General features: G+C 39.6%; 1 pseudogene; it reads left to right on the forward strand.

Moving 5' to 3' along the window:
• The first annotated feature begins 2,837 nt into the window (after positions 1–2,837).
• LOC106601704 (Ig mu chain C region-like) lies at positions 2,838–4,236 on the forward strand (annotated as a pseudogene).
• Positions 4,237–18,094: the final 13,858 nt, after the last annotated feature.

Here is an 18,094-nt window from a genome sequence, read left to right on the forward strand (position 1 = left end):
TTCAAAAACATTTTTCCATTTTGACATTATGGGTTATTGTGTGTAGGTCAGTGACACAACATCTCAATATTTAAAATAGTTTATATTCAAAATTGTTTAAATTCAGACACAACCAAATGTGGAAAAAGTAAATGTGTGTGACTAATTTCTGAAGGCACAGTATGTACGTATGTATGTATGTATGTATGTATGTATGTATGTATGTATGTATGTATGTTCATATTATGAGTACATTATGCAGACAGAATCCATCCAATGATGTGTCAGACACATGTCTTTGTAGGATAGATAGTATGAAAATAACCCTCCTCCTTCTGCTATATCATTGCCCTGTTCTGAAACAACCTTAATCACTGCAACCACCCTGTTTGTTAGTAACCAGACAGACACTGTCTGCCATACAACAGAGAAACATGTTTCTTACATCTCTCCTCCTCCTGGCCTTCCTGCCATGTAAGTGGGGGATTTTGGTATCTTTGAATACAGGACACGAAACATTGGAGAGATTGGGGAGAAACATAATATACAGTTGAAGTCGGAAGTTTACATACACTTAGGTTGGAGTCATTAAAACTCGTTTTTCAACCACTCCATACATTTCTTGTTAACTATAATTTTGGCAAGTCGGTTAGGACATCTACTTTGTTCATGACACAAGTAATTTTTTTCAACATTTGTTTACAGACAGATTATTTCACTTATAATTCGCTGTGTCACAATTCCAGTGGGTCAGAAATGTACATACACTAAGTTGACTGTGCCTTTAACCTGTTAGGGCTAGGGGGCAGTATTGACACGGCTGGATAAAAACGTACCCGATTTAAGGTTACTAGTTCTCCTGCCCAGTAACTAGAATATGCATATAATTATTGGCTTTGGATAGAAAACACTCCAAAGTTTCTAAAACTGTTTGAATGGTGTCTGTGAGTATAACAGAACTCATATGGCAGGCCAAAACCTGAGAAGATTCCATGCAGGAAGTACCCTGTCTGACCATTTCTTGGCCTTGTTGATTATCTTCTATCCATTACAGAGGATCTCTGCTGTTACGTGACACTTTCACGGCTCCCATGGGCTCTCAGAAGGCGGCAAAAAGCTGAATCGTGGCTTTGCAGGCTCTGGCTGAAAAAAAAGTAGCGCGTTTGGGTAGTGGCTGGTTACAGTACTGTGAGACTCAGGCTCGTGCCTGCGTCGACCTCATGCTTTGTTTTCTTCGTCTGTTTACCTAAACGCAGATTCCCGGTCGGAATATTATCGCTTTTTACGAGGAAAATGGCATAAAAATGGATTTTAAACAGCGGATGACATGCTTCAAAGTACGGTAATGGAATATTTCAATATTTTTTTGTCACGAATTGCGCCATGCTCGTGACCCTTATTTACACTTCGGATAGTGTCTTGAACGCACGAACAAAACGCCGCTATTTGGATATAACGATGGATTCTTTTGGACCAAACCAACATTTGTTATTGAAGTAACAGTCCTGGGAGTGCATTCTGATGAAGAACACCAAAGGTAATCAAACTTTTGTAATAGTAAATCGGAGTTTGGTCAGGGCTAAACTTGGTGGGTGTCTAAATAGCCAGCCGTGATGGCTGGGATATGTACTCAGAATATTGCAAAATGTGCTTTCACCGAAAAGCTATTTTAAAATCGGACACCTCGATTGCACAAAGGAGTTCTGTATCTATAATTCTTAAAATAATTGTTATGCTTTTTGTGAACGTTTATCGTGAGTAATTTAGTAAAATGTTAGCGAATTCCCGGAAGTTTGCTAGCTCTGAATGTTACATGCTAATGTTAAAAGCTGGTTTTTGATATAAATATGAACTTGATTGAACAAAACATGCATGTATTGTATAAACATAATGTCCTAGGTGTGTCATCTGATGAAGATCATCAAAGGTTAGTGCTGCATTTAGCTGTCTTCTGGGTTTTTTGTGACATTATATGCTAGCTTGAAAAATGGTTGTCTGATTATTTCTGGCTTGGTACTCTGCTGACATAATCTAATGTTTTGCTTTCGCTGTAAAGCCTTTTTGAAATCGGACAGTGTGGTTAGATAAAGGAGAGTCTTGTCTTTAAAATTCTGTGAAATAGTCATATGTTTGAATAATTGAAGTTTTTGTATTTTTGAGGAATTTGTAATTCGCGCCACGCCTATCATTGGATATTGAGCAGGTGTTCGCTAGCGGAACGTCTAGATGTAAGAGGTTAATGGGGAACCAATTACTTGTCTCCACAATGTCTGTGCGCAAGTCACTCACTCCTTTTCCATTTTGTGGGGAGGTGTATGGCAGTGTCTGGAACCATGTATGTGTGTGTCCTCTCTTAGATCTTGCACTTATCCTGGGATAGTGTATAACCTAGAGGCTCACTCCCCTCAGTGAGCTTGTCCAGGAGTGGGGTCAAGAGGGGGTTTGCTTGAGATGGGAGTATCTAGAGTTGACAATTGATATATGCCATTGGATGAGCTAATGGTTCTGTTCTATACCGTACCAGGGAGAGACGGTTCCAGTTTGGGGTAGGAGGACCAGACACTGGTCTACACAATGAAAACTGTTAATACAGAAGTTGCTGTCTGCTATGTTTTATAGAAATCTTTCATACAAAACTTAACCTTGTGACCATTCTATGTATCTGTGGTTCGTCATGTACGTTGAGAGGGGTGTATCTTGGCTATAAAAGATCTTTGTACTTTTGTGTAGTCACTTTTCAATGGTTCATTGAAAGTCAAAGTGCTTTTGCAAAAGCATTTTAATTATTAAAGATGTAGTTTTAAGTATAACTCTGACTGGTGTGTGAAGTTTGTAACTCTCCTCATTTGGTAATGCAGAAATTAGCCACCACACTTTGCAGTCGGTGCCCATTGACACAACCCAGTACCTAATGTGCATGATTGAAGATTTTGCCTCCGAGAAAGTCACTGTCACCTGGAAGAAGAATGACACAGAGGTGCAGGGCCTGACCCCTACTATAGGCAAACAGCTGTCAGGTCTCTTCTCAACCAGTAGTCTGCTGTAGGTCATCAACCCTGACTGGAACAACAAGGTCAAGGACAGCTGTGTGGTGCAGCACCAGGGACAAACCACCATCAAGACAATCTCCAAAACAGGTCTGTACATAGGAGTAGACTGTACTACAGTTGATGTCATGCTCACATACAGTATATCTATTATTTAGTGTAGTTCCTCATCAGAAACATGTCCTGCTTTCACACTGCTGCTCTCCCCTTTCAGAACCACTGATGGTGACTCTGAACCCACCACGTGTGAAAGAGGTGTTCTTGGACAACCAAGCAGTGCTGGAATGTGTCATCACTGGTACAGACAGGACACAGTGTCTGGTACCAATATCACCTGGCAGATCAATGGACAGGCCAAGATGGATGGCATCGATCTGAAAGATATTGAATCAAAGGGCAACCTGAACATCAGGGTCAGTACTCTGACCATAGACCAGACAGAGTGGACCAATGGGAACAAAGTCCAGTGTTCTGCCAAGAAGAGTGGCAAAGTCACACCGGTCATTCAGGACCTCAGCTTCACCAAAGGAAGTAGGTCACTGAGACATCTCAATGTGGTTGTGATAAGTGGTCACATACTCCAGGTTCTGGAGAGGGAGGCACAGGATGTGCAGACTTTTGCTCCAGCCCAGCGCTAACACACCTGAGTCAGCAAATCAACTAATCATTAACTAATCATCACTATTGTTTAGTTGAATCAGGTGTGTGAGTGCTGGACTAGAACAGAAACCTGCACACCCCTGTGTTGCTCCAGATCCAGGGTTAAGGACCACTAGGATCATTTTAAACTGATATTCACATACTGGTGTTCACATGTACCTCCATGTACATGAGTGTAACGTTTCTCCTTCAAATCAATCCTCTTGCAGGTGAAGTCCCTTCAATGTCCATCCACGTTCTCCCGGAGGAAGACACAAAGAAGGAGGGGAATGTGACTCTGGTGTGTCTGGTGGTCAGCCCATCTCTATGTGACGTCTACATCATGTGGCAGGTGGACAGCGGTGATTACCAGGAGAGTGTCACCAGCCCTCATCAGACAACCCCGGAAGGCAACTACTCCGTCACCAGCGTCTTCACCACCACCAAGGATAAGTGGAAGAGAAATGTGCTTTTCACATGCGTGGTCAAGCACGCCGGCTTGGACAACAACACCGCACCTAAGGAGAGGAGTGTGTCGAAGACCATGGGTAACTCATGTGAAGACAATTGATTTTAATCTGTGTGTGTTGTGTCCTTGTGTCTCCTTATTGACTCCCCTGGGTCAGAATAGCCAATTACTAGGCGTGTCCCCTGTTGTCCTCTATTCATTGTTGTCCTTGAGTTGAAGTTAACATGTTAGTGTTGTAATTGTTGAGTTAAAGTTAACATGTTACTGTTGTCATTATTTTGTTGACTGTAGACATGTATATTGTCTAATGTGTCTAATGTCCAGTCTGCTGTTATGTAAGATGTCAGTCCTATTGTGTTGTCATTGTTGCCAGTGTTGTCATTTGCCATTGTTCAATGTGTCTTCCTAATGCGGAGGCTGGCTAATAAACAATACCGCATATGAGATCACATGGTTTGGTGTTCATATATCAATTACTTCAAGTCTTAGAAAATATACTGGTCTACTGTACATATAAAAACAGAATGAAGACAATTGTTTGGCATGAAAAGACAACAGTACTGAATAGCCTACATAGTAGTACTATGCTTCCAGTCAGGTGGTCATGGATGTACTATTTAGTGTATAGGTGTAGCTTGATATAATGTGAGTGGGTGTGCATGTTAATATTAGGCCAAGATATAAGTCTGCACAGGTCAGTTTCATGTGATCTTTGTGTGTTGATGAGTGTGTCTGTGTGTGTCCATATCATTTGAACTCATGTAGCTGTTTTTGTTAGAATATGATAAAGGTTAAAATATAGACTGGCAGATTTAATACGAGGGTATTTTCATCTATGTCTGGTGAACAGTTTAGAAATTACAGAACTTTTTGTAGATACTGTAGTCCCTCAATTTTAGGGGACCAAAAGTATATGGACAAATCCACTTATTATACAGTGTGTGTTAAAGTAGTCAAAAGTTTAGTATTTGGTCCCAAATTCCGAGCACACAATAATTACATTTAGCTTGTGACTCTACAAATTAGTTTGATGCTTTTGTTGTTTGTATTGATTGTGTTTCAGATAGTTTTTGTGCCCAATAAAATACATTGTATATAATGTATTGTCATTTTGGAGTCACTTTTATTGCAAATTGAATATAATACATTTCTAAATATGTCTACATTAATGTGGACTCTACTATGATCACGGAAAGTCCTGAATGAATTGTGAAAAATAATGAGTGAAAGTTACAGAAGCAGAAATATTATACCCCACAAATAATTCAAACCTCCCCTATTATAGTGGTGAGAGGTTAGCATGTCGTAGCATGTCTTGGGAGTATGATATTTGTGCTACTTCACACACAATGTATTTTTCCACAGATTCCAATAGGTTTGAATTATCTTCTGTGTCATAAAAGTAATTCATTTATTTCAAACATAGCTACATTTTGTTGTTATTTGGTAACTTAGTTCAGTGGTTCCCAACCGACGTGCCGCGGCACATTGGTGTGCCTTCAGGAACTCTGAGGTATGCCTCAGAACTTGTTCTAATCTTAATAATTTTTTGGAACACAAAAAATGAATGCACATGTCATTTTGACTTGAGAGCACTAGTGGCGGTCAGATAATACATTAAATGGCACATGTACATGGTTACATCTGTAATGTTGTTTCAAGTCCAGTGCCCTCAGGCTGTTGTTATATTTGTATCATTTGAGTGGCACGCAACAAGGGCAAAGTCCTTTGCATCATTTTACTTTGTCTGTGAAAACCATTTAAGCACTGTAAAGTATGATGAGGTTTAGCCCTATTCTTTAATTTCCATGCATTGAATAACACATTCATAAATAACACATTCATAAATGGCAAAACAGACAGTCAAAAAATCTATCATAAGGAATAAAGTTTTGAAGTGTCTGTCCTATATCTAGGAGATGCACTAAATGACCAAATGTATGTGGACACCTGCTCGTCAAACATCTCGTTCCAAAATCATGAGCATTAATATGGAGTTGGTCCCCCTTTGCTGCTACAAGAGCCTCTACTCTTCTGGGAAGGCTTTCCACTAGATGTTGGAACATTAATCAGGTGTCTTGCTTCCATTCAGCCACAAGCGCAATAGGTCAATAGGTCAAGCCTCTGTGCAGGTCAATGAAGTTCTTCCACACCGATCTTGACAAACCATTTCTGTATGGACCTCATTTTGTGCACGGGGACATTGTCATGCTGAAACAGGAAAGGGTCTTCCCCAAACTGTTGCTACAAAGTTGGAAGCACAGAATCGTCTAGAATGTAATTGCACAGTATGCTGTAGCATTAAGATTTCCATTCACTGGAACTAAGGGGCCTAGCCCGAACCATGAAAATTAGTCCCAGACCATTATTCCTCCTACACCAAACTTTACAGTTGACACTATGCATTTGGGCAGGTAGCGTTCTCCTGGCAACCGCCAAACCCAGATTCGTCCATCGGACTGCCAGATGGTGAAGCATGATTCATCAGTCCAGAGGACGCATTTCCAATGCTCCAGAGTCCAATGGCGGCGAGCTTTACACCACTCCAGCCAACAGTTGGCATTGTGCATTATGATCTTAGGCCTGTGTGTGGCTGCTCTGCCATGGACACCCATTTCATGAAGCTCCCGACAAATAGTTATTGTTCTGGCGTTGCTTCCAGAGGCAGTTTGGAACTCGGTAGTGAGTGTTGCAACCGAGGAAAGATGATTGTTTAACCTCTCTTGGGCAGGTGGGACACTAGCGATTTCAAAAAGGCTTTACGGCGAAAGCATAAAGTTAGATTATGTTAGGACAGGGACAACACAAGAAAAACCACACAGTCATTTTCCAAGCAGGAGAGGGGTCACAAATACCAGAAATTCAGCTAAAATTAAGCACTAACCTTTGACGATCTTCATCAGATGACACTCCTAGGACTCCATGTTAGACAATATATGTATGTTTTGTTCGATAAAGTTCACATTTATATCCAAAAAGAGCATTTTACATTGGCGCGTGATGTTCAGAAAATATTTTGCCTCCAATACTAACGGTGAATCAGCACAACAATTTACAAAAATACTCATCATAAACGTTGATAAAATATTAAACTGTTATTAAAAGAATTTTAGATAACCATCTCCTTTATGCAACCGCTGTGACAGATTTCAAAAAAGCTTCACGGGGAAAGCCCACTTTGCAATAATCTGAGTACGGCGATCAGAAACATACACTTGGCAATACAGATACCCGCCATTTTGGAGTCATCTAAAATCATAAATAGCATTATAAATATTCACTTACCTTTGATGATCTTCATCAGAAGGCACGTCCAGGAATCCCAGGTCCACAATAAATGTTGTTTTGTTCGATAAAGTCCATAATTTATGTCCAAATACCTCCTTGTTGTTTGCGCGTTCAGTAAGCTACTCCAAATGTAGGAAGCGCCCCAAAATGTCACGACGATAAGTTAAAAAAAGTTATCCTGTTAGGGCTAGGGGGCAGTATTTACACGGCCGGATAAAAAACATACCCGATTTAATCTGGTTATTACTACTGCCCAGAAACTAGAATATGCATATAATACACCCTAAAGTTTCTAAAACTGTTTGAATGGTGTCTGTGAGTATAACAGAACTCATATGGCAGGCAAAAACCTGAGAAGATTCTGTACAGGAAGTGCCCTCTCTGACCATTCCTTGGGCTTCTTGGCTCTGTTTATTGAAAACGTAGGATCTTTGCTGTAATGTGACACTTCCTACGGCTCCCATAGGCTCTCAGAACCCGGGAAAAAGCTGAATGATGTAATTCCAGCCGCTGGCTGAAACACATTAGCGCCTTTGGTAAGTGGTCGATCAGAGGACCATCAGACTGAGGCGCATGCACGGGGCGACACCATGTTTTTATTTTCTCTCTCTTTGTACTAAAACACGATTTCCCGGTCGGAATATTATCGCTTTTTTACGAGAAAAATGGCATAAAAATTGATTTTAAACAGCGGTTGACATGCTTCGAAGTACGGTAATGGAATATTTAGAATTTTTTTGTCACGAAACGCGTCGGGCGCGTCACCCTTATTTACCCTTTCGGATAGTGTCTTGAACGCACGGACAAAACGCCGCTATTTGGATATAACTATGGATTATTTTGAACCAAACCAACATTTGTTATTGAAGTAGCAGTCCTGGGAGTGCATTCTGATGAAGAACAGCAAAGGTAATAACATTTTTCTTATAGTAAATCTGACTTTGGTGAGGGCTAAACTTGCTGGGTGTCTAAATAGCTAGCCCTGTGATGACGGGCTATCTACTCAGAATATTGCAAAATGTGCTTTCACCGAAAAGCTATTTTAAAATCGGACATAGTGAGTGCATAGAGGATTTCTGTATCTATAATTCTTAAAATAATTGTTATGTTTTTTGTGAACGTTTATCGTGAGTAATTTAGTAAATTCACCGGAAGTTTGCGGGGGTATGCTAGTTCTGAACGTCACATGCTAATGTAAAAAGCTGGTTTTTTGATATAAATATGAACTTGATTGAACAAAACATGCATGTATTGTATAACATAATGTCCTAAGATTATCATCTGATGAAGATCATCAAAGGTTAGTGCTGCATTTAGCTGTGATTTTGGTTTTGTGACATTCTATGCTAGCTTGAAAAATGGGTGTCTGATTATTTCTGGCTGGGTACTCTGCTGACATAATCTAATGTTTTGCTTTTGTTTTAAAGCCTTTTGAAATCGGACAGTGTGGTTAGATTAACGAGAGTCTTGTCTTTAAAAAGGTGTAAATTGAAATTGAAAATTTCTAAGGTATTTGAATAACGCGCCAAGGGATTCCACTGGCTGTTACGTAGGTGGGACGAAATCGTCCCACTGGCCCTAGAGAAGTTAAATTGCCGTTCGTTGAAACATGTCAAATGTTGTATATCATCTATCTTTAGGGCCTTTTTAACATAAAACTTCAATAATATTCCAACCGGACAATTCAAATGTCTTGAAAAACGTTTTGTAACACAGCTACCTCTCACGTGAATGCGCGCCAATGAACTCATGTCCTTTCCTGAGTCACCAACTTCCCGGCCTTCTTGTTCGCTCTCTGTTCACCGCAAAAGCCTGAAACTAGGTTCTAAAGACTGTTGACATCTAGTGGAAGCCTTAGGAAGTGCAAAATGAACCCTAAGTCCCTGTGTGTTCGATAAGCAATTACTTGAAAAGACTACAAGCACCAGATTTCCCACTTCCTGATTAGATTTTTCTCAGGTTTTTGCCTGCCATATGAGTTCTGTTATACTCACAGACATCATTCAAACAGTTTTAGAGACTTCAGAGTGTTCTCTATCCAAATCTACTAATAATATGCATATTCTAGTTCCTGGGCCCGAGTAGTAGGCAGTTTAATTTGGGTACGTTTTTCATCCGACCGTGAAAATACTGCCCCCTACCCTAGAGAAGTTAATGCGCAATGCTCTTCAGTACTCGATGGTCCCATTCTGTGAGCTTGTGTGGTCTACCACTTCAGGGCTGAGCAGTTGTTGCTCTTAGACGTATCCACTTCACAATAACCGGGGCAGCTCTAGCAGGCCAGAAATTTGACAAACTGACTTGTTGGAAAGTTGGCATCCTATGACGGTGCAACAGTGAAAGTCCCTGAGATCTTCACTAAGGCCATATTGCTGCCAAATTTTGTATATGGAGATTGCATGGCTGTGTGCTAGATTTTATACACTTGTCTGCAACAGGTCTGGCAGTAATAGACAAATCCACAAATTTGAAGGGTGTCCACATACTTTTTTACATAAGGTGTATAAGAAGGTGTATTACATTTAATCCTTTATTTTTTTGCCATAACACTACTTCCGGTTGGGAACCACTGACTTAGATATAGGTCACTTACTATGTGTGTAATTGCTACTGGAGACTAACAGGCTGCCAGGCATCAGAGCTGCTGTCCACAGCAACACTTGCATTCAGCGCATGAGGCTACTTTTGCTAACAACTACAGGGAGCTTGAAGACAGCAGCTCTTGTAAACCAGCTAAACATTATCATCTAGTGGAAATCTGAAGTCACACCATGAAGGAAGTATTATTTACTGTAATAAGAGAGTGGCCTTCATCTCTGCTACATATAATAGAGTAAGTATTATTCAGAGAGAATGATGTTGAATAGTGCTGGAGATCAAACCAAATCAAAGTTTATTGGTTGTGTATATGATTTTGCAGATGTTATGGAATCTTTGATTTGATCTCCAGTGCTTTTCAACATCATTATTTTTGAATATGGAATGTAATGATGGAAAAGGTCTATCCTATGCAGCATTGTGTAATAAATGTTAAGACAATTTCAGTGATAGTGTCACGACTTCTACCAAAGTCGATGCCCCACCTTGTTCGAGTGGTGCTCGGCGGTCGACGTCACCGGTCTTCTAGCTATCACTGATCCATTTTTCATTATCCATTGGTTTTGTCTTGTTTCTTTTCACACCTGGTTCCAATTCCATTCATTACCTGTTGTGTATTTAACCCTCTGTTTCCCCTCCTGTCCTTGTCTGAGATTGTTTTTGTTAGTGTGTTCGTGTTGTTTATTTAGGTGTGTGGTGTGTATGTGTACCCATGTTGATTTTTAATGTATTCTATTTTTGGAGTTTGTTTGAAAGTTTATTAAACTACTCCGCTTACATGAAGTTTGATTCTACTGTGCCTGACTTCCCTGCCACCTACACACACGACGTTGACAGATAGGTGTAGAACCTACAGGAGATAAGTTGAATAGCCCAGTGCCAGCTGTGGCCAACCTCCAGAGGGTGAGCTATGCAAACGTACTTCCCTTCCTCCTCTGTATATAAAGCAGCATGTTGCCAACTCATCATTCAACTCATACGATAGGTACTAGAGTTATATGACATTTCAGAAACCAGAATGATTTTGAACAGCTGTGGGTTTGTTATTTTCACACTAGCAGGCATAATTGCTGAGGACATTTTCACCAGATAAGTTACATCTGTTGAATTAATAATATATTGAATGACCTTCATAATGTTTGCAGGAGTTTGCTGTGATGAGATGGATCAGTTTGCCTTCTCTGGAGACACTGTTAAATTGTGTTGTAAAATCTCTGGGTTTGATATGACAGACTACTACATGAACTGGATAAGGCAGAAACCAGGCAAAGCTCTGTAATTGATTGGGAGAGTTAAATCTAGTTCAACAGATGCACCAGACTACTCAGAATCCCTGAAAGGCCAGTTCACCCTGACTGAGGACGTATCCACAAGAACACAGTTCAAAGGGCCTACAAAATGTATATAACGAATATGAATTCGGAGGGCAGAAATGATTAAATATTAAAGTATTAGACCTCTCACTAAAGGCATCAGTCATACAAAAGTTATACTAAATCCAAAATGGTTGTCTAGTAGATTGGTAGGAATGTCTCATCCTATGTTCAAGAATGGCTTTTTCCCCTTTATTCAGATTACACCTGCTCACTTTCGGTTGTTTGAAAAGGAAATAATCTCCAAAATATCATTCTTTTTTTTAAACAAGCCTTAGAAAGTTGGTTGCAATTTAAATTTAATCCCCCTGAAAAGACAGAACAAATAATACAACAAATATTGTGGTTAAACTCAAATATACTAATTGATAAAAAAAAACAATGTATTTTTCGAAGAAATAAAAAAAAAAAAAAAAGGTATAATTTTAATGAATGATATCATAAATAGGACTGGTGGAGTTATGTCACACATGCAGCTAACACAGACATATGGAAATGTCTGCTCTACCCAAAATTACAACCAACTAACTGCAGCATTACCACAAAAATGGAAGAGGCAAGTAGATGGGGGAAAAAAGTAAGGAACTTGTATGTCGGCCCTGTATTAAAGAACATAAATGGTAAAAAATAAGTGTGATAAATAAAAACATTCACCAATTTCATTTAAGAACCAAAAACGGATAGCTGTGCCATATAAATTGCAAAATAGTTGGGAAGACATTTTTGATGTACCCATTACATGGCACATGGTTTATGAGTTGATACGCAAAACAACACCGGATTCAAAACTTCCGATTTTCCCATTTAAATTACTATACTGGTTCTATATTGGTTCTTGCAACCAATAAAATGTTATATATATGGTGGTTACAATCTTCCCAGCTCTGCAGATTTCGCTGTGAGGAGGCAGAGTCATTAGATCATTTATTTTGATATTGTCCATATGTAGCTTGTTTTTAGTCACAGGTCCAGGAATAGCTGAAGAATTGCAAAATGTGCCTAGAACTAACGCTGCAGATAGCAATACTGGGTGATTTGAAAAGCCATAGTCAATCAATCAATAATATAGTGTTTATTTTTAATTTACAATCTGTAGAAGCTATGAGAATAGAAAGGTTCAGTACTTTTGTGAAGCATCACAGCACAGTTGAAAAATATATGGCAAATAGAAATCCAAAATGGATGGTGTTGAGAGATAGATGGGAGGGGTTGAATGGAGCTGAAGGGTGGGACTAATAACAAGATAAACAATGTAAAACATACGAGGTTTGTAAAATGTACATTGGTTTAAAAATGTTGTGAAATAGCACAGTTACAAATACAAATCAAACTGGATGGACATCAGAAATAGAGGAAGGACTAAAAACAAACAAAATCTAACTATTTAAAAATAGATTGTGTCTGTAAAATGTGTATAAGATGTATAAACTGAAGGTAGAAGCCTAAGAGTTATTGTTTATTAGTTTACTCCAATTGGGGAAAGGGTGGTAGGGTTTGCGGGGAATAATTAAGGTATATTCTAAAAAAAGTATTTATGTCTATATAGGTATGTGTATGTATATGAATATATATATTTACCAAAATAAATATATGGGGGATTGGAAATGATGCAGACAATTACATTGATGGAAGCAACAATCTTTCCGCAATATTAAGCTGATCCATCCCTTAAATATATATATTTTTAAAAGAACACAGTTCTTAGAGGCCAAGAGTCTGACTTCAGAGGACTCTGCTGTTAATTATTGTGCCCGAGAGAGGGTCACTGCCCCTTCTTATAGTACCACTGTTCTACAGTATGAAGTCCCAATACTGTACTATAATATGTAACACTCCACATTCTTACAAATTCTCATTCTCTTTAATATTTCTGTTGTGCAAAGAGCATTTACTTTACAACCTAAAGAGATTTTGCATAACTCACACTTTAAGTTTTATTATTATCCATGCTCATCTGTGCACACTATCCTTCATCCATAATGGAGGTGAGAACGGTATTGATTGACATTTTTTATATACATTTAGATGATAAAATCTGACAAGATCAACTCTATATTGGCTAAGGACAGTTCCTAAAGTAAAAATAAGATAATAAATTGAATCAGAGAGATTTGTGATGACTCCAGGGAAATATGACAGGTTCCTGATATATGTATTGGTCTCTGGTGTGTGGAGAGGTTTTTGTATGGGTGTGTGTCATCGTGATAACTACGGCACAGTGTTACACTCCATAACAAAAACCACTGTGGTGGAAAATGGCTACCTACATCTCATACACAATTACAAGATAAAACATTTAAACAGCTAATAAAAATATTGGATTCTAAAAACAACAAGTGTTTGTTTTAAATAACAATAACTGTATTTTTTACTTTAAATAAGAAAAAAAAAGAACTTAATTACTGTGTATAAAAGTGTCCTCAGCAGGGTGCGTTAATCACTGTCATGGTCAAAATGCCTGACAGAGCAAAAGCTGAAAGCCCAAACTAATCAAAGTGTTATTAATAAGTAGTAAAACATATTTTGACATTCTGCTCATCAGATTGAAATCAATAGATCATGTTATGGTTGTTGTGAAAATGTGCACATGTTTATTCCATCTTTGGCCCTGCACAGAGTGGTGGGGAGGTTTTTGTACAAGGTTAAACCACTGTGCCATATAGCGGGTCACAATGATACAGTCCATGACAAAAACCTACCACCTCTATCAAGCACAGAGTGTGAGAGTGCTAACACCTAACCAACACAGACATTTACATTCTGATTGTCTATAGACAGCTAAACTATACGTGCTGGTACATTTAAACACATTATCAACTCAAACAAATGTCCATACTCTTTAGGCCTACTTCAGAGAAAGAAAAGTCTAAATTAAAAACTTTAAAACAGACATACACTGGGGAACAACTATTTTCTGTACACTGTAAATCATGTGATCTAAAAATGAGCTTGAATTGAACTTCGATAGTGGTTGTAAATGACACAGGATTGGAAAAGACATGGTCTACATGGAGACATTGGAGGTTTCAGTGAGTTTAACTGAGGATTCTGTGGCTGTATGTGACACTCATACACACACAAGTGCTAGCACACACGTGCATTGTAATATTGTTGTATGGTGGTATTATACATTATGTATTTTAGATATGTAGTGGTGTAATAATGTTATATGATGAACTGCTTTATAAGTAATATAAGTGCCTTAATGTGTTTGGACCACAGGAAGAGTAATGGGGATCCCTAATAAATACAAATACATGGGTTTTAGTAATGGTGTGAATCACTGTGTACTAGAGTGGCCACAGTGATAAACATCAATACAAAAACCTATCCATGGACATGAGGGTTGACAGGATTGTACTGTGTTAACAATGACTTCAGTCTGGACCCATACGGGAGATCATTCCAATGCTATGAATTTGAATGGTCATATTCTGATCTTAATTTTCTCTATTCCAGTATTGGTTCCTATTCTACTATTGTGTCCTATGTTTCTGATTTCATACTGATTCCTACTGTGGTGTTTTAAGCCAAATAGTTTTTCTGACAATCATGTTTGTTTTTCTGACATGCCTGTCCATATAAATATTGTAACGTTCTGTATTTTTTTTCTTCGTCAACCTTGTGTTCTTTCTGTTCATTGATTTCACCTGTGTTAGTTACTCACCTGTTCTCATCAGCTCCTTATTTAGTTCAGTTCATTCTGTTTGTGCCTTTGTCAGGTATTGTTCATTTTGACTCTGCTAAGCCTTTTCCTGGCTCGTTTGTGAGAACCAGTTATAGCCTTCAGTCCTAGTTTTGATTCACCTGCCTGTTTGCCTAGCTGTGTATGATCATTGCCGGCCTGTGACTACGATTCCTGCCTTCTGCGAAGGCGAAATAAACACCTGCCACGCCCTGCGTGTGAATCTACACCTTTTTCTCCCTGAGTATTCATTACAGAATACCTCACCTAAAAACGGAATAGATTCAGGGGAGCTACAGCGGCGCCTAACCCAGCAAGAGGAGCGTTTGGAAGAAATATGCCATCTTCTCCGCCAGCCTATCCCTACTCCTCCGATGCCAGGTGTCGTAACCCATAGCCTTCTTTCATTCATATACATGAATGGAAAATATGATGGTTCACCGGAGAAATGTCATGGATTTCTGATGCAATGCAGCAAATACATTGAACACAACCCCACTAACTTCACCACTGACAACAGCAGGGTGGATTTTGTTGTGTATCTACTCACAGGCAAAGCCCTGGATTGGGTTACCACCATATGGACTGCCAACAGCACAGAACTCGGATCCGAGACCCATTTCCACACCCTCTTCAAAGAGGTATTTAATCACTCTCCTTCCGGTCGTCCAATAGTAGACCTCATAGAACAACAACGACGCAATTCAGCTGCTGAGGATGCCCTCGAGTTCCGCACCATGGCTGCAGGGAGTGGATGGAGTGAGGCTGCATTACTTACCATCTACCGAAGAGGGCTCAACAGGTAACTTCAGGCAGAGCTGGCTTGTAGAGGTGACCTTCAGGATTTAAATCAATACATTCGTATGTCCATCTCTATCGTCCACCTCATCGCCGACCGCCGAAGATCTCTGCCACCCAGGAAACGGAAACCTTCTCTTTCCATGATTACGTCATCCCATCCGAGTCTTCCAGAGCCCATGCAGTTGGGCCATGCTCCTCTCCCGTGTATCGAACGTCAAAAGCGGATCCAAGAAGGGCTCTGCCTATACTATGGCGGGAAAGATAATCCACTTAGCCATTGCCTTGTTCACCTCTGTCATGACGTTGGCCTGTGGGTAAGGTTTATGACCCCCCCCCCATAAATACCTTTCTCCCTTCCCCTCTCTGACCCTACTGAAGGACTTGAATAGCCTGTGTTAAATATAGAGAGTCTGGGAACATCAAACAAATGGGGAAAAGGAACCATATTTTGGTAATAAAACCAATTGGAAATATGCTTGGGAACGTAATGAGTATGTATGTCAGTTCGGTTGTCATCTGAGACATTATGACTGATGACAGGACGACATAAACTGTACCTGAGAAAGTATACACCCTCTAGTTATCAGAGTAACATGGAATTGTTATGCAATTGAAATGTTTGATATTGAAATTGTTTGTTAGGAGATTAAATGTAATTTTAGCTTCCAAATGAGAGAATTGGGTTTTCATAAGGAAAGTGCCCTGCTTGATCAGTGGTCCACCCCTGTGAAGAGACAGGGGTTATAAACAATGAAACACATCCACCCCCTCTCCACTATATAAGCCTTTGACGAAAAGATAACCACGTTGTTCCAGTACGTGAGGTCTGCAGCCTCTACGTTAGAAGGACACACAGGTCAATTACAGAACTAAGCCAACCTCGGCGTGAGCTTTGGTGGCGAATGGTATGAACTTTGAGCTTATTCACTACAGAAGTGATACTTCCTAGCCATTGAGTTAGCAGCGGCCGCTGTAGACGTGGGCTAGGAAAGGACGGACGACGGATCCAGTCTAACAGACGGACGAAGATACCACCACGTATCCAATTTACCACCAGAGACATTCTTCCGAGGACAGGAAGATCTGTTGGCCAACACGGCCAGCATCTACGACCAACCTACCGAGCGCAGCTCAGAGTAAATATTTATTGCATTTTCCTTTTCCAAATGGGCGGTAATTTAGTAATGCATAAGATAATGTATTTACGATAGCATAGCTGCTGTTTCTTCGTTCCTAAGTCTTCCCGCTCTTTCATTCAAGCCCAACCCCCTTTCCTTTGTGTAACAGCCATGATACAGGTTCCATCCACCGGGACGTTTGTATGACATCATGTGTATTCGGTGTATTTGTAATTCTGTGTGATAAGTTTAGGTATTTAGTAAATAAATAATTAAACCCAATTTTTTATTGCTGATTCAACTTGTTAGCCAGGGTTCGTGAAGATAGCCAAGAATTTACAACTTTCATTATGAGACTGAAAATAAGATAAGGGTTAATATTGACTGCTATCGATGTAAAATATTACTAAGTATTTTAAGAGTTTATTCGGAAGATAACGGCTCTATAAACGTGCAAAGCATGTCATATCACTTAATCCGGCATAGCCAAAGACACGACATTTGGAGCCCCGTGCGAGGAATCTAAAATAGGATGAAGCTTTCATTTTGATTCAGCCTATATAAAATTGAAAAGCAGATTACATAATATACCAAGTTTATATACATTATGGGAATTGTAGACCGGAATTATTGGTGCATGTGTGCTCTGGAGAATCGCCTCCGTGTTGTGCTCTGACGTAGTCAGTGGGCAGCATAAACTATACATTTATGTATGATGGCTGATAAAGCTATCTGAGAAATAGTGCGTATGGCCAAACGCTGGGCTATTTCTGCCTCACACGTTTCAGACGCGTGTTGGCTAGGTCATTATTAACCTGTTAGGGCTAGGGGCAGTATTTACACCGCCGGATAAAAAACGTACCCGATTTAATCTGGTTACCACTCCTACCCAGTAACTAGAATATGCATATACTTATTACATATGGATGGAAAACACCCTAAAGTTTCTAAAACTGTTTGAATGGTGTCTGTGAGTATAACAGAACTCATTTGGCAGGCAAAAAACTGAGAAGGTTTCATGCAGGAAGTGGCATGTCTGACAAGGTGTCGTTCTTCTTGTCTCTGTTTATTGAAGAGTGAGGATCTTAGCTGTCCCG

The sequence above is a fragment of the Salmo salar genome, unplaced genomic scaffold, assembly GCF_905237065.1.
Source record: "Salmo salar unplaced genomic scaffold, Ssal_v3.1, whole genome shotgun sequence".
Taxonomy (NCBI): Eukaryota; Metazoa; Chordata; class Actinopteri; order Salmoniformes; family Salmonidae; genus Salmo; species Salmo salar.